We start from the raw sequence: 19,162 nt of genomic DNA on the forward strand, positions 1-19,162 counted from the left end.
GAGGAATTTGGGATTTAGTAATTATCATTATTATTATTATTATTATTATTAGCAGTAGTAGTATTATTATTAGTAATAGTATTAATAATAATAATAATAATAATAATAATAATAATAATAACACCTAATAATCCCTGTAGGTCATGTCCATCTTATCCTGGGGAATACACCATATCCTTGATGCTATACTCTTGTCTACAATTACACATTCTGTTGAAGCAGCAATCAACTTTCCTTAGCTACTTGTTCCGTGAATCAGCCCCAGTGAGCTAGGACAGGAATTTAAATAAAAGGATCTGGGCTGAGTGGATATCCAGGTCACGCCGTCTGAATATAGGCACATCAAGGCCATGTCCAGTCTCAGATGATTTTTTTTGGACCATCCTTTTGAATATATTAGGTTAATAAAAAACCTTGTTTAAGAGAGAGAGAGAGAGAGAGAGAGAGAGAGAGAGCGAGAGAGGGGTGTTGAGAGGTTCAGAAACTAAGAATATATTAAGGATTTTGTGTTTGCCTGATGAGCTCACTATGTGCTTTGGTTCCACCATTTACAGTGCCTTCCAAAGTGTTCATACACTCTTGAACTTTTCCACATTTTGTCACGTTACAACCACACGTAAATGCATTTTTATTTATGTTATAATGTTATTTGATAGACCAACACAAAATGGCACATAATCATGAAGTTACAGGAAAATGATAAATGGTTTTCAACATTTTTTACAAATAAAAATACGAAAAGTGTAGTGTGCATTTGTATTCAGCCCCCTTTACTTAGATGCCTCTAACTTTTATCCCAATATAAATACTGCTGTTCTGTGAAGCCCTCAGAGGTTTGTTAGAGAGCATTAATGGACAAACAGCATCATAAAGCCCAAGGAACACACTGGACAGGTCAGAGCTAAAGTTGTGGAGAAGTTTAAAGCAGGGTTATGTTATTTAATATATATATAAAAAATATTCCAAGCATTGAACATCTCATGGAGTGCTGTTCAATGCATCTTCCTAAATTGGAAAAAGTATAACACAACTGCAAGTCGACCAAAACAAGGCCATCCACCTTAATGATAGGAGAGCATTAATCAGAGGAACAGCAAAGAGGCCCATGGTAGAGTAACCTGGAGGAGCTTCAGAGATCCACAGCTCAGGTGGGAGAATCTGTCCACAGGACAACTATTATTGGTCATGCACTCCACAAATCTGGATTTTATGGAGGAGTGGCAAGAACTTGAAAAAACATTTTCAAAAGAAAGCCATAAGAAGTTCCATTTGCAGTTTATAACAAGCCACATGGGACAAGCCACTTTGTGTTGGTCTATCCCAATAAAATACATTTACATTTGTGGTTGTAACATGACAAAATGTGGATAGGTTCAATGGGTGTGCATATTTTTGCCAGGCACTGTACTCTTCCTTATATCCATTAGCTGGTTTGACTGGTCACATGATTTAATTTGACCAAAACTCAAGAAAGTAGCCTGTACTTTACCTCAACTTCAAACACATGTGTTGTGGAAAGTTCAGGAGTAAGTATTTCAATGGGTCTAATAAATATACAACATATTCTTCTTCACATATAAGCTATGTTCATGGTTTGAGAGAATCCAAAGCGATGTATTTAAAGAAGGAAGTTTGATAAGACCTGCCTTAAATAACTGACTTTATGTATTTCATCACTCCTGTATTACAATTTAGTTCTAAATACCTCAAGAGGGAATTATTTTTAGCAACGAAAAGAATGTAGCTGTCATCTATGGCACGTATATATAGGAGCCGCAAGTGAAAAAGCCTTGAGTCAAAGTATACTGTATGTCCTGATTGTGTCATAAGAAAAAGTAACATCTATTAAGTTATAGGTTTCTGTCGGTTCTCTGGAACAGTTGTGTGAACATCAATTTAATTCATGCTTGATGAACACTGACTAGAGTTTTAACATGTTTCATCTAATTATCTCAGTTATAATCTGATGGATGCTATCAATCTGTTCTTGACTTTAATTTAAGAGGTTAAAGTGGTAAAAGTCTTGGATTACTGATGGGAACGTCCCAGGTTTAAACCCCAGCACCACCACTCAATAAGGGAGCCTGCCAAATGCCATAATAGCTGTTTTACTTACTCTCTGACCTTAACATCTCAAAGCAAACTATAAAAGTTGCATTTTAGACTAAACAGAAAAAAAACATTTTGACTGGTTAATGACTTTGGACAAAATATCTTCAAAGCAGGTTACTGTATACGCGCTATTGCCACATTAGCTTTAGATTGCATGCGTCTCTTATTTTTCTCTCTCTCTTAAAGTTTATTAGACAGGAAAAAAGTCTGTTATTGAGAATCTGAAGACGTAACACGTAAAGATTTTATTAACCTTAAACTTTTACAAAGAACTCTTAAGACTCCTCTCAGTAAAGTCAGCACAGTAGAACAGCCAAGCACTAGAAGGGTAACATCTTGTGAATGGGTGGAGACAACTATTGATCTCAGGGCTATATGGTGTTCTACATGCTTTTTCCATGTCTGTATGGGCTTCCTCTCTAGTTTTCTTCCACATCCCGAAAGCAAACGAGAAGGCACTCGTTTAAATTGCCCCAAGTGTACGCTGTTGTATCTTTTAAGGGACTGGTGATGCCAGTCTGCTGCCAAGGTATACTCCCACCCTGCAACCACTGTTCTCAGGATGGGCTCCAGATCCACTCAAGCTAAATGTAAAGAGCTTTCACATTGATCTGTGCCCTGCCAAGGATAGATTGTCCCCCCAACCCCCCGCCCATCCTTCCGCCAAGCTCGGCGGTTCGAGCCACAGTTCCGCCAAGGTGCCGCTGTTTGGCCCTTAAGCAAGACCCCTTAACCTTGTCTGCTCCATGGCCGACCATATAATCGATGACCCTGCACTCTGACCTTCGCCTACTAACAAAGGCTAAACTATAAAAAAATTTAAAGAAGAAAGAACTTTACTGTGCAGTAACGTATATGTGACAAATAAAGTCTGAACTTTTAAACAGTGGTCCATCTTCATGCTTCAGGGCAGGGTTAGCTTGGTGGTTAAGGTGTTGGGTCACCACTGTTAGACTCTTGAGCAAGGTCCTTCACCCCCAAGTGCTCAGATACAATCAGACGTTGAGGTGCCAACCCGACCCTGTAAATAACAGCCACAAAAACGGCGAACATTTATCTGTTGCTACGGAGACGAACCATCTAACCATCCATCCATCCACCTGCATGTTCCAGAATGGTTGGCTTTACGTATGTCTGATGCAAGCCATGCCCAAGTATGCTGTACCATGTTCAAGACCACTTAACCACACAAGTGAACTTATGCACAGTCCCCAAGCCTGGTACGCTTGTGCTCACACCAATCAAAATGAAGCAGACTTTAAAGTCAAGTGTACTTGGAAACAGTCCCTAGTGTGAAAATGGCCTCAGTGTTGTTCATTCGTGTTTTAAAAAACTTTTGTTTTCTTTCACTTTCACTTCTTTTTAGCTATATTTCTGTCGATTTTAATTAACTAAATCTATAAATACTATATAAATAATAACTATTAGTAATTAGACTAATACTAATAACCAAATGATTTATAATTTAAAACATGACCAATGCTATTAAGTGTTTTAGACTCAAAATAATTTCAAATAAGGTCCTACAATTGTTATTTTTGTAACACTATAAAGTTAAAAATGATCATTAAGTAAAGATGTAATGCCAATTCATAGCAAAGTTAATAAAATAACTGCATTATTCTGTTATTCTATACTGAATCTGCTGTAGGAAACAGCAGAACACAGTGTCTAACCATGGTGTCATGCAAACCAAGACCTCCCTTTTATTCCCAGAAAACAATCCTGACCTCATTGCACTTTCCATCCAACCTTATTACAAAAATCGGTGACCAAACAGGAAGAGATCGATGATGAAGCCTCTATCATTTATAGGTAGTGGCCTGTACAGTGGCAGCTAATTGCTGTAATGAGTTGGTTTATTAGAGCTGCCCTGGATAATTAACCCACAGGTCTGGAGATGGTTGTCTGCATGTGTGTTAAAACACCTCATCAGTCTGATAACTGCTATTAGACTGGGAATCTGGTAACACTGTGATCAGCTTTTTACAGTATGTTAAAAATAAAGAGCAAAGTGCCACTATTAAAGGGACAGTTCTGTGTCCTCCCCAATTCACTCTTTCAGTTTTGTTCCATCTTGTTGGTTACATACAGTATGTCACCATCTAAAGCTTAATAAAGTTATGAAGGCATAGCATATCTAGGCATGGTCTCATTTTACCCCTTGACTAATATTTGGATGATACTGATGACTTTAACTTGGTGGAAAACCTTCTACCTGCAGACGTAGACATGTGTAGCGTCCTACAGTGTAAGAGAGAATGTAAAGGATCAACGTTCACATAAATAATGTATCTCCTTACCCAGATTGATTATTTGCCACATTCATACTGTAGCACAGATTTACTCTTTGATTTTAAGACTGCTTGCACTCTACCTTTAATATACATTCACATTATACATTGTGTGACTGTGACCATACCTAACTGCCATCTCTCCTCTTCTTCTCTTTCCCCCCTCTTCCTCTTTCCTCTCTTCCCCTGTCTCCGCCTTTCACTCTTTCTCTCTCTCTGTCGAGCTACACATGTCGTTCCCGAGCTGCCAGTGATCCAGACTCCCTCTGCCCTCCGGACCTGTCTGACCCATCCTGGTGCCCCGCTGATGGTTGGAGATCTCGTCACATGGATGCCCCGTGTGTCTCTCTGGGATGCGTCTGGTGTCTGGGGATGATTCTCTCTACCTAGAAGATGGTTCTGGCCTTGACTGGTGTTGGCAGCTGTTTCTCTGGGGACTTGACAGTTCGATAGTTCAGGACTGGAACTTTTTACAAGTCTACCGGAGTCTTCAATAACTACCTGGACTCCATATGAACATCAATTAACATCAGCTATTATAGCTGAACTGCCTCCCACCCTACACACTGTATAAATGCAGATCATTTCCTGCTCTCTGTTTCACCCAGATGAGGATGGGTTCCCTGTTGAGTCTGGTTCCTCTCAAGGTTTCTTCGAAACCTGTATGAATCTGACCATTTTGATTCATACACATTCACATTCCATACAAACTTAAATAATTCTTTTGATTGTGTAAAGCTGCTTTGCGACAATGACAATTTCTAAAAGCGTTATACAAATAAAATTTAATTTAATTTAATTGAAGAGTGTAACCGACAAAAGCACTGAAGCTAAAATTTAATTTGGAGCCTGTGATAATGAATCCCTTTAAGGCTGGGTGAGGATGAGGAGCAAACTGTAGGTACTGTATGTACTGTACTATATGTACTGTAAGTCTTAAGCACCCTTTTTTGTTTTGTTGTTTGTTTGTTTATTTTTTTATTTTTTTACAAACTTTGTCACACATTTTTATTGCATGGCTTTCTTAGTAAGTCAGTACAAAGAAAAAAAAAACGAATCTGTTTTTCAAACATAAGTATCCCAGAAAAGAAAAAAAAAAAAGAATCTTACAGGAAAATAAGACAAATAGAAAGCAGCATATTATGTAAAGACCAATTTTCACATTCTGCAGGATGTTCAGTAAACTAAGCAGCTAATTTCCTTATATAATTGTACAATTGTACCTAAGAATATATTTTAAGCAAAGTGTCATCACACCAATTATTGACTCTGTTTCATTACTGTATCCACGCTTTACCGCAGTTATTTGCAGGTACTATATGTAAGACTTTTGCACAGTATGGTATTTTATTTCTCAAAGCATATAGAAGATTATATGGACAATATGCCCGAAATTTCACAACATTTCTTTCCAAAGAATGATGCATATTTGGTAAATTTGCTGTCTATTGTTATAAAATTTGGATGGTTTTTTTTCTGCACCTGTGTTGATGTTCTTGTGTATAATTCTTACAGTGATTATTGTGTATTGTATAATGTTAAGGTGTTGTTTAACTAAGTGCTAAGGCTCTTTAGATCTATAGATATACAATATACATATCCCAAAGGGAAACATATATTTTACATTTCTGAATTATTATATCATTCTTATATGGTGTATAAGGCTTAAGACCCCTTATTCCTTTACTGTACATATATTAAATTGAATTAAATGCTGTAGATTAAATGGAGGAAATTTAAAAAAAAGTTTTACTGTGACATGCTGCAAAGTGCCTAAAGAAGCGGTTGTTTATGTACGGTAACAATATCAGCAGCAACCTCATTTCCCCTCTCGTCTGTTCCATATTTAATCAGCATCACCAGTATACAGTACTAATCACCGTCCTTCTAGAACCCTGGATTTCTATTCGTCAAGACAACATACTGTAAAAAAAAAAAAAAAAAAAAAAAAACTCCTGAGAAGTTTAATATGAAGACATGACTGGGGTACAATACTGTATCTCATCAACAAGAAGTTGCCAGCCAATAGAACTGTTAATTTCTGGATGTTTTCTGTGTTTTTCATACCACTCTAGAGATATTTTTGGTCACTGTTCGTGTTACCTAATGCTCGTGACCTGTATCTGCATGATATTCTGAACTGTACTGCATAAAAGATAATTGCATAAAATTGCAGGTGTGCAAATTAATTGATTAATGTTTTCCAGTCTTACTGCGTAAAGAGCACTGTGTGTGAGTGTGAGTGTGTGTACTGTATGTGTGTGTGGGAACAAAAGCCCATTTCAACATTAAAACCCAGTTTTATCAAGCACAGAAACCTGCAAACCCCTTGCAGGCAGCCAGCAGGACCACTGTGAGAAAATCGATGACCCCTGTGGAGTAAAAGGACTTTTCCTGGACCACTCCTGCAGAATCTTTACTGCGGCTTGGGTTCGGGACGGTCAGTGATTGATTGACATGTTGTGAATTGAATTTAGATTTCTTTTTTCCCTTTTTTTTTTCTCTTTTTGCCCAGTCTTGAGTATACTCAGTCAGGAACCAATCCTTTGTCACGGTATGCATGTGATCTTAATGACATCCCAGAGGACTCAACCAGTGGCCGAAAGCTCTCCATGTGTGATTATGGAGTGTGGAGGAAAGCTGTTAGGAGCTCTCTCTTTCTCACATACACACACACAAAAAATATAATTTATGCCAAGAGGAAGTGCTCATTAATTCCTTCATTTGGTAACTAATTATTAATTCACATCATTCACATACTGATAGATACACTTGATTAGATTTTTTTATAACCATTCTTGCTGTGTGTGCGTGTTTTCGTGTTCAAATTAGACACATATCCTTGAAGCACATTAGCTACACGAATTACAATTTCTTAAACTGTGCCTTTTCATTTACTTTCCTTAGATCCTGTTTTCATTTCTTAGCAACATCATGCTGAAAATGTGAGGAACAGGAAGAACAAGTCGAGAATAGGCCGATTTATAAAATTAGACCTCTTATCTTACAAATAAGTGCATTTCTTTTGTTGTATTCAGCTATCTGACTTTTTAAAATATAAAAAAACTATAAAGTTGGTGTGTCTGTATACATTCAAGATATTTGCAAAATAATAATTTGCGGTGACTTAAGATGGGTAATAGAGAGACATCAAGATGGTCTGTTTGTTTTTGCATACATCACATAAAAAAACAACTTAATAAATTTTTTTTTTTTTTTTTTTTTACAGATGGATTTGTCCGAGCTTGCGGTAACATATACAGTGGTGTGAAAAACTATTTGCCCCCTTTCTGATTTCTTATTCTTTTGCATGTTTGTCACACTTAAATGTTTCTGCTCATCAAACACATTTAACTATTAGTCAAAGATAACATAATTACACAAAATGCAGTTTTTAAATGATGGTTTTTATTATTTAGGGAGAAAAAAAATCCAAACCTACATGGCCATGTGTGAAAAAGTAATTGCCCCCTGAACCTAATAACTGGTTGGGCCACCCTTAGCAGCAATAACTGCAATCAAGCGTTTGCGATAACTTGCAACGAGTCTTGAAGGAATTTTGGCCCACTCATCTTTGCAGAATTGTTGTAATTCAGCTTTATTTGACGGTTTTCTAGCATGAACCGCCATGTTTTTGCCATTTGTGGATAATGGCTCTCACTGTGGTTCGCTGGAGTCCCAAAGCTTTAGAAATGGCTTTATAACCTTTACCAGACTGATAGATCTCAATTACTTTTGTTCTCATTTGTTCCTGAATTTCTTTGGATCTTGGCATGATGTCTAGCTTTTGAGCTGCTTTTGGTCTACTTCTCTGTGTCAGGTAGCTCCTATTTAAGTGATTTCTTGATTGAAACAGGTGTGGCAGTAATCAGGCCTTGGGGGTGACTACAGAAATTGAACTCAGGTGTGATAAACCACAGTTAAGTTATTTTTTAACAAGGGGGGCAATCACTTTTTCACACAGGGCCATGTAGATTTGGAGTTTTTTTTTCTCCCTTAATAACGTAAACCTTCATTTAAAAACTTTTTGCATTTTGTGTTCAATTATGTTATCTTTGACTAATAGTTAACGGTTTTTGATGAGCAGAAACATTTAAGTGTGACAAACATGCAAAAAAATAAGAAATCAGGAAGGGGGCAAATAGTTTTTCACACCACTGTAGACTTTGTCTCATCACAATCGGCCCACAGAAAGGGAAGATATGCTACTTTGAATTTTAAACAGGAAATGCCTTTATATCATAAAAATAAAAATCATTGGTTCATCTCAAAATTAAACAGATGGCGCTGAACATCTTTTAATACGCACTTATGAATGTGCAACTGAAATCTACGTAATAAACGCGATCTCATACACTCATTCCATACACTTCACAGAGTTTTGTAACACGTCAAAATTTTATTTCATTCCAAAATTCAATAGATGGTGCTGTAAATTTTTTAAACGCGCTTATGAGGGTGCAATTAAAGTCTACACGAACAAGGCATTTATTTAATGTTTAATGTAAATAAGAAGATGATTAAGTTTGTCCTTCTTGTTCAGTTCTGTTTTTTTTTTAAGCAATAAGTATTAATAGAGAATATTTCATGCATGTTTTCTTTTAGTTAGTCTTTTCTTTTAGACTATTTTGTCAAAATTGTTAGAGTTATACAGTATAAGTAAGTGTAGTGAGTTAAGCAGAAAGCAGTGTCAGCAAATTAAAACGAGGAAAAATGTAATGTGTTTTGGTGCACACAACACCTGTTTAAAGAAGATCATGAGAAACATATAAATTTTTGTTTACAGCATCATCAGCCTCCCCCTCTAGCATTTTCAATTACACTTTGGGACAAAATGACAGCTTGGTACAGTATCATAGAACACGCATGCACCGTGTAATGTGTGTTCGTGCATCTCCAAAAAGCCATTAAACCATTTAAACCCCTCGTAGCATCCACTGTGTTGCACTGAACATGTGACAAAAAAGTGATGTAATAGCTTAAAACTTCTTTAAAAAAATGGTTATATTTTTATATATGCTATTATATAGCAGCTCTTAAATTGTGCATGTTGTTACAGACAAAAGTCTGGGTCATAAAAAAATAACTTGTGATTTAAAAGTGACATTTACTGTATTTCGCTGTAAAACTGCTTATTCACTAAAATAGGACAAAAAGCTTAGGTGTACCCTCAAGCCTTCATTTTCTCCTTGTTTCATTCATACACAAATATAAAAGTGATGTCAAGGGAAGAAGGCTGTCTATTTTTACAAGCTGTGCAGATTTAATAAATCGTGTATATTTTCTGTCAGTGATTTTTATCGCTCCATTGCATCCCCCACCCACCCACCCACACACACACACACACACACACACACACACATACACAAAAGTTGTGATGATAATAAAAAAAACCTTTGAGGGTTATACAGAGACAGAGTTTGATCCTGTTTGAGTTGAGATGGGGAGCGAGTGTGTCCTCTTGTGTTTTTATGTATAGATGTTAAGGGAAAATAGTGGTCAAGGCTTTTGCTGTAAAAGAAAAACCTGCCCAGGTCAAAGGGGGTTCTGCAGCATGAATTCTACTGTAGACACCAAACAACCAAAAGATGTTAAAAGTGCTAGAAGTTTTCTTCCGCCCACTTAAAAAAAAAAAAAAAAAACTTAGATGTTTAAAAACTTATTTTGGGAACATGACGCACCTGATGACTTAGCATGAGTAAAAGCAGCCAATTTTGCCATCTCAGCTTGAATACAAGCTTAAAGTTGAAAACTGTAATTTAACATGGTGGGTTGCGTTGACGTTTATGTCTTTTAGGTAACATGAAAGATCACAAAGATTTAGCATTAAAACAAGGTGGTTTAGTGGTTAGCATTGTGGCCTTGCACCACCAGGGTCCAGGTTCCATTCCCACTATGTGCGTGGAGTTTGCATGTTCTCTCCATGCTTGGTGGGTTTCCTCCCACAGTTCAAGGACATGCATATTAATCTAATTGGTGTTCCCAAATTGCCCAGAGTGTGTGAATAGGATTGACACCCCATTCAGGGTGTACCCCAGCTTATGCCCTAAGTGTCCTGGGATAGGTCCAGGCTCCCAGCGACCAGGTACAGCATAAAGCTGTATACAAGATGCATACAGTACAAGTGAGCATTAATACAAAATCAGTAACAAATCCATGTGTCTTTTACCACCCTTTAGGAACATGCTAATTAAATTTGTTGCTAAATGTGATTTTTTTTAAAGCATTGTTAATCAACATGTCTTATCTCAGTTTGTAAATGTTACTGATATTTATTTGACATAATAAAGTATTTGTGGCCTTGTACAGTATGTGATCTCTGGAGCTGGTGTAGTGACCATTTTATGTCAGGAAGCAAATGTTATATAGATGTAACACAATTAAAAAATCCAATATACATGGTGTACTTGTGTTAAGTTTGCTAATTAAGAGTGGCTCAGGGTTAAATTAAACCGGTGTTGTCGTTATGCTTTTTTATTAGCGATATTGAGCTTCTTGTGATATTCAGTCTGTTTTGGCTATATTTTTAATGCTAAGCCGTTTATTCCTTAAAGCTTAAATTAATTTTTTTTTCCCCCAGCCTTTTTTTTATGTATTTTTAAAAATCTAAACTGGTTTTCGACAGTGGTGTAGTGGTTAGCACTGCCACCTTGCACCTCCAGGGTCAGAGTTCGATTCCCGCCTTGGGGTCTGTGTGCATGGTGTTTGCATGTTCTCCCCATGCTTGGTGGTTTTCCTCCCACAGTCCTAATTGGTGTTCCAATGCGTATATGAATGTTGACTGAAGGTTCCACCATGGTTGTAAAAAAAGGGATAGATACAACTAGAGAGGTACATTTCCTAAAGAAAATGTGAGTGGTGCTTGCCGTGGCGAAACTCTGGCCCTCCATATCTCTACGACAATGGGATCTTGATAGCAACATGCTAATATAGCTAGCATCAAGCTAGCACCATGCTAATCAGCTAAACATCGTGCTAATTACACTAGCATGACGCTAGGAACATTCTATACATGTTATTAGCGAAAAGTTAGCATAATGCTAGCGACATGCTAATAGCGTTAGCATCATGCTAGCGATGTGCTGATGAAATTAGCATAACGCTAGCAAGATGCTAATTTTTTAGCATCATGCTAGCAAAATGCTAATCGCGTTAGCATCATGCTAACAGCATGCTAATGAGGGTGCTAGGGGGCGTGGCTTATGAGCATGATGATATATGCAAAAGAGTGTCTCTACGACAGTCGGTTCCACAGGTAAATCAATGTTAAGTGTGTGTCTGGTTAATTGCCCCCTGCGGGGGCAATTAACCACCCACTCCTTAGAAAAGTCACAGCACCCCGTTCCCGAAGATGGGCCGCACGGTTTGACACCTCACTCATGGGACTCAGTCAAACTTGGTCTCAATGTTAAGTCTGTGGGTGGTTAATTGCCCCCAGCGGGGGCCATTAACCACCCACCCCATCAAACAGTCAAAGCAGCCTACTCCCGAATAAGCCGCACGGTTTGACACCTCATTCATGGGTCTACGACGAACGGTGCAAGACTCAGTCAAAGTTGTTCTCAGTGTTAAGTCTGTGGGCGGTTAATTGCCCCCTGCGGGGGCAATTAACCACCCACCCCTTTAAACAGTCAAAGCACCCTACTCCCGAATAAGCCGCACGGGTTGACACCTCATTCATGGGTCTACGACGAACGGTGCGGCACTAGTAATTTTTTAAAATTCCCATTATAAGTCAATGGGCAAAGTTGCCAAAATCCCCATTCAAATTCTATGGGGCAACTTTGGGGACCCCTCCTGTCCCGGGGGTCGAACGTATCCCCTTGTGCGGGGTATCTTCTGACACAGGTTGCAAACCTCTTCAAATCTGGAAAAGTTTACGTTTCCACAAGATTCCCTCTCTGCGCTACAATCCGTCAAAGTTGGCCGTAATGTTAATTCTATGGGATTTTTTGGCCGGTTAATTGCCCCCTGCGGGGGCAATTAACCGCCAACCCCTTAGAAAAGTCATAGCACCCCATTCCCGTATAAGCCGCACGATTTGACACCTCTCTCATGGGTCTACGACAAACGGTGCGGGACTAGTTACGCGCCAAACTTTGTACGGAAGAATAATAATAATAACTAGAGAGGTACATTTCCTGAAGAAAATGTGAGTGGTGCTTGCCGTGGCGAAACTCTGGCCCTCCATATCTCTACGACAATGGGATCTTGATAGCAACATGCTAATATAGCTAGCATCAAGCTAGCACCATGCTAATCAGCTAAACATCATGCTAATTACACTAGCATGATGCTAGGAACATTCTATACATGTGATTAGCGAAAAGTTAGCATAATGCTAGCGACATGCTAATAGCGTTAGCATCATGCTAGCGATGTGCTGATGAAATTAGCATAACGCTAGCAAGATGCTAATTTTGTTAGCATCATGCTAGCAAAATGCTAATCGTGTTAGCATCATGCTAACAGCATGCTAATGAGGGTGCTAGGGGGCGTGGCTTATGAGCATGATGATAAATGCAAAAGAATGTCTCTACGACAGTCGGTTCCACAGTTAAGTCAATGTTAAGTCTGTAGGTGGTTAATTGCCCCCTGCAGGGGCAATTAACCACCCACCCCTTAGAAAAGTCACAGCACCCCGTTCCCGAAGATGGGCCGCACGGTTTGACACCTCACTCATGGGACTCAGTCAAAGTTGGTCACAATGTTAAGTCTGTGGGTAGTTAATTGCCCCCTGCGGGGGCAATTAACCACCCACCCCTCAGAAAAGTCACAGCATCCTGTTCCCGAAAATGGGCCGCACAGTTTAACACCTCACTCATGGTACTCGGTCAAAGTTGGTCTCAATGTTAATTCTGTGGGTGGTTAATTGCCCCCTGCGGGGCAATTAAATTCTATGGGGCAACTTTGGGGACCTCTCTTGCCCCGGGGGTCGAACTTATCCCCCTGTGCCGGGTATCTTCTGACACAGGCTGCAAACCTCTTCAAATCTGGTAAGTTTGATGTCTCTACAAAATTCACTCTCTGCGCTATAATCCGTCAAAGTTGGTCTCAATGTTAAGTCAATGGGATTTTTGGGCCGGTTAATTGCCCCCTGCGGGGGCAATTAACCGCCCACCCCTTATAAAAGTCATAGCACCCCATTCCCGTATAGGCCGCACGATTTGACACCTCACCCATGGGTCTACGACAAACGGTGCGAGACTAGTTACGCGCCGAACTTTTGTACGGAAGAAGAATAATAATAACTAGAGAGGTACATTTCCTGAAGAAAATGTGAGTGGTGCTTGCCGTGGCGAAACTCTGGCCCTCCATATCTCTACGACAATGGGATCTTGATAGCAACATGCTAATATAGCTAGCATCAAGCTAGCACCATGCTAATCAGCTAAACATCATGCTAATTACACTAGCATGATGCTAGGACCATTCTATACATGTGATTAGCGAAAAGTTAGCATAATGCTAGCGACATGCTAATAGCGTTAGCATCATGCTAGCGATGTGCTGATGAAATTAGCATAAAGCTAGAAACATGCTAATTTTGTTAGCATCATGCTAGCAAAATGCTAATCGCGTTAGCATCATGCTAACAGCATGCTAATGAGGGTGCTAGGGGGCGTGGCTTATGAGCATCATGATATATGCAAAAGTGTGTCTCTACGACAGTCGGTTCCACAGTTAAATCAATGTTAAGTGTGTGTGTGGTTAATTGCCCCCTGCGGGGGCAATTAACCACCCACCCCTTAGAAAAGTCACAGCACCCCGTTCCCGAAGATGGGCCGCACAGTTTGACACCTCACTCATGGTACTCGGTCAAAGTTGGTCTCAATGTTAAGTCTGTGGGTGGTTAATTGCCCCCTGCGGGGGCAATTAACCACCCACCCCTTCAAACAGTCAGAGCACCCTACTCCCGAATAAGCCGCACGGTTTGACACCTCATTCATGAGTCTACGATGAACGGTGCGGGACTCAGTCAAAGTTGTTGTCAGTGTTAAGTCTGTGGGTGGTTAATTGCCCCCTGCGGGGGCAATTAACCACCCACCCCTTCAAACAGTCAAAGCACCCTACTCCCGAATAAGCCGCACGGGTTGACACCTCATTCATGGGTCTACGACGAACGGTGCGACACTAGTAATTTTTTTCAATTCCCATTATAAGTCAATGGGCAAAGTCGCCAAATTCCCCATTCAAATTCTATGGGGCAACTTTGGGGACCTCTCTTGCCCCGGGGGTCGAACTTATCCCCCTGTGCCGGGTATCTTCTGACACAGGCTGCAAACCTCTTCAAATGTGGTAAATCTGACGTCTCCACAAAATTCACTCTCTGCGCTATAATTCGTCAAAGTTGGTCTCAATGTTAAGTCAATGGGATTTTTAGGGCGGTTAATTGCCCCCTGCGGGGGCAATTAACCGCCCACCCCTTATAAAAGTCATAGCACCCCATTCCCGTATAGGCCGCACGATTTGACACCTCACTCAGGGGTCTACGACAAACGGTGCGGGACTAGTTACGTGCCAAACTTTTGTACGGAAGAATAATAAAAATAATAAAAATAATAAGCCTGCAAGATAACAATAGTGATGCTTTGCAAGCACCACTAACTAGAGAGGTACATTTCCTGAAGAAAATGTGAGTGGTGCTTGCCGTGGCGAAACTCTGACCCTCCATATCTCTACGACAATGGGATCTTGATAGCAACATGCTAATACAGCTAGCATCAAGCTAGCACCATGCTAATCAGCTAAACATCATGCTAATTACACTAGCATGATGCTAGGACCATTCTATACATGTGATTAGCGAAAAGTTAGCATAATGCTAGCGACATGCTAATAGCGTTAGCATCATGCTAGGGATGTGCTGATGAAATTAGCATAAAGCTAGAAACATGCTAATTTTGTTAGCATCATGCTAGCAAAATGCTAATCGCGTTAGCATCATGCTAACAGCATGCTAATGAGGGTGCTAGGGGGCGTGGCTTATGAGCATGATGATAAATGCAAAAGAGGGTCTCTATGACAGTGGGTTCCACAGTTAGATCAATGTTAAGTCTGTAGGTGGTTAATTGCCCCCTGCGGGGCAATTAACCACCCACCCCTTAGAAAAGTCACAGCACCCCGTTCCCGAAGATGGGCCGCACGGTTTGACACCTCACTGATGGGACTCAGTCAAAGTTGGTCTCAATGTTAAGTCTGTGGGTGGTTAATTGCCCCCTGCGGGGGCAATTAACCACCCACCCCTTCAAACAGTCAGAGCACCCTACTCCCGAATAAGCCGCACGGTTTGACACCTCATTCGTGGGTCTACGACGAACGGTGCGGGACTTAGTCAAAGTTGTTGTCAGTGTTAAGTCTGTGGGTGGTTAATTGCCCCCTGCGGGGGCAATTAACCACCCACCCCTTCAAACAGTCAAAGCAACCTACTCCCGAATAAGCCGCACGGGTTGACACCTCATTCATGGGTCTACGACGAACGGTGCGGCACTAGTAATTTTTTTAAATTCCCATTATAAGTCAATGGGCAAAGTCGCCAAAATCCCCATTCAAATTCTATGGGGCAAATTTGGGGACCTCTCTTGCCCCGGGGGTCGAACTTATTCCCCTGTGCGGGGTATCATCTGACACAGGCTGCAATCCTCTTCAAATGTGGTAAATCTGACGTCTCTACAAATTTCACTCTCTGCGCTACAATCCGTCAAAGTTGGCCTCAATGTTAAGTCTATGGGATTTTTTGGCCGGTTAATTGCCCCCTGCGGGGGCAATTAACCGCCCACCCCTTATAAAAGTCATAGCACCCCATTCCCGTATAAGCCGCACGATTTGACACCTCACTCATGGGTCTATGACAAACGGTGCGGGACTAGTTACGCGCCAAACTTTTGTACGGAAGAATTTTGCAAGATAACAATAGTGATGCTTTGCAAGCACCACTAACTAGAGAGGTACATTTCCTGAAGAAAATGTGAGTGGTGCTTGCCGTGGCGAAGCTCTGGCCCCTCGTATCTCTATGAAAATGGGATCTTATCATTAAGTTAGTAAATTTTTAAAGATGTTGATAGCAACATGCTAATATAGCTAGCATCATGCTAATCAGCTAAACATCATGCTAATTACACTAGCATGTTGCTAGGAACATTCTATACATGTTATTAGCAAAAAGTTAGCATAATGCTAGCGACATGCTAATAGCGTTAGCATCATGCTAGCGGTGTGCTGATGAAATTAGCATACCGCTAGCAAGATGCTAATTTTGTTAGCATCATGCTAGCAAAATGCTAATCGCGTTAGCATCATGCTAACAGCATGCTAATGAGGGTGCTAGGGGGCGTGGCTTATGAGCATGATGATAAATGCAAAAGAGTGCCTCTACGACAGTCGGTTCCACAGTTAAATCAATGTTAAGTCTGTGGGTGGTTAATTGCCCCCTGCGGGGGCAATTAACCACCCACCCCTTAGAAAAGTCACAGCACCCCGTTCCCGAAGATGGGCCGCACGGTTTGACACCTCACTCATGGGACTCAGTCAAAGTTGGACTCAATGTTAAGTCTGTGGGTGGTTAATTGCCCCCTGCGGGGGCAATTAACCACCCACCCCTTCAAACAGTCAGAGCAGCCTACTCCCGAATAAGCCGCACGGGTTGACACCTCATTCATGGGTCTACGACGAACGGTGCAAGACTCAGTCAAAGTTGTTCTCAGTGTTAAGTCTGTGGGCGGTTAATTGCCCCCTGCGGGGGCAATTAACCACCCACCCCTCAGAAAAGTCACAGCACCCCGTTTCCGAAAGTGGGCCGCACGGTTTGACACCTCAGTCATGGGACTCAAAGTTGGTCTCAATGTTATGTCTGTAGGTGGTTAATTGCCCCCTGCGGGGGCAATTAACCACCCACCCCTTTGAACAGTCAAAGCACCCCACTCCCGAATAAGCCGCACGGTTTGACACCTCATTCATGGGTCTACGACGAACGGTGCAAGACTCAGTCAAAGTTGTTCTCAGTGTTAAGCCTGTGGGTGGTTAATTTCCCCCAGCGGGGGCAATTAACCACCCACCCCTTTCCACAGTGAGAGTACCCTACTCCCGAATAAGCTACATGGTTTGACACCTCATTCATGGGTCTACGACGAACGGTGCGGGACTAGTAATTTTTTTAAATTCCCATTATAAGTCAATGGGCAAAGTCGCCAAAATCCCCATTCAAATTCTATGGGGCAACTTTGGGGACCTCTCTTGCCCCGGGTGTCGAACTTATCCCCCTGTGCGGGGTATCTTCTGACACAGGCTGCAAACTTCTTCAAATCTGGTAAGTTTGATGTCTCTACAAAATTCACTCTCTGCGCTATAATCCGTCAAAGTTGGTCTCAATGTTAAGTCAATGGGATTTTTTGGCCGGTTAATTGCCCCCTGCAGGGGCAATTAACCGCCCACCCCTTAGAAAAGTCATAGCACCCCATTCCCGTATAGGCCGCACGATTTGACACCTCACTCATGGGTCTACGACAAACGGTGCGGGACTAGTTACGCGCCAAACTTTTGTACGGAAGAATAATAATAATAAACTAGAGAGGTACATTTCCTGAAGAAAATGTGAGTGGTGCTTGCCGTGGCGAAACTCTGGCCCCTCGTATCTCTATGAAAATGGGATCTTATCATTAAGTTAGTAAATTTTTAAAGATGTTGATAGCAACATGCTAATATAGCTAGCATCATGCTAATCAGCTAAACATCATGCTAATTACACTAGCATGATGCTAGGAACATTCTATACATGTTATTAGCGAAAAGTTAGCATAATGCTAGCGACATGCTAATAGCGTTAGCATCATGCTAGCGATGTGCTGATGAAATTAGCATAAAGCTAGAAACATGCTAATTTTGTTAGCATCATGCTAGCAAAATGCTAATCGCGTTAGCATCATGCTAACAGCATGCTAATGAGGGTGCTAGGGGGCGTGGCTTATGAGCATGATGATAAATGCAAAAGAGTGTCTCTACGGCAGTCGGTTCCACAGTTAAATCAATGTTAAGTCTGTGGGTGGTTAATTGCCCCCTGCGGGGGCAATTAACCACCCACCCCTTAGAAAAGTCACAGCACCCCGTTCCCGAAGATGGGCCGCACGGTTTGACACCTCACTCATGGGACTCAGTCAAAGTTGGTCTCAATGTTAAGTCTGTGGGTGGTTAATTGCCCCCTGCGGGGGCAATTAACCACCCACCCCTTTCAACAGTGAGAGTACCCTACTCCCGAATAAGCCGCATGGTTTGACACCTCATTCATGGGTCTACGACGAACGGTGCAAGACTCAGTCAAAGTTGTTCTCAGTGTTAAGTCTGTAGGTGGTTAATTGCCCCCTGCGGGGGCAATTAACCACCCACCCCTTCAAACAGTCAGAGCAGCCTACTCCCGAATAAGCCGCACGGTTTGACACCTCATTCATGGGTCTACGACGAACGGTGCGGGACTCAGTCAAATTTGTTGTCAGTGTTAAGTCTGTGGGTGGTTAATTGCCCCCTGCGGGGGCAATTAACCACCCACCCCTTCAAACAGTCAAAGCACCCTACTCCCGAATAAGCCGCACGGGTTGACACCTCATTCATGGGTCTGCGACGAACGGTGCGGCACTAGTAATTTTTTTAAATTCCCATTATAAGTCAATGGGCAAAGTTGCCAAAATCCCCATTCAAATTCTATGGGGCAATTTTGGGGACCCCTCTTGCCCCAGGGGTCGAACGTATCCCCTTGTGCGGGGTAT

The sequence above is a fragment of the Clarias gariepinus genome, chromosome 21, assembly GCF_024256425.1.
Source record: "Clarias gariepinus isolate MV-2021 ecotype Netherlands chromosome 21, CGAR_prim_01v2, whole genome shotgun sequence".
Lineage (NCBI taxonomy): Eukaryota > Metazoa > Chordata > Actinopteri > Siluriformes > Clariidae > Clarias > Clarias gariepinus.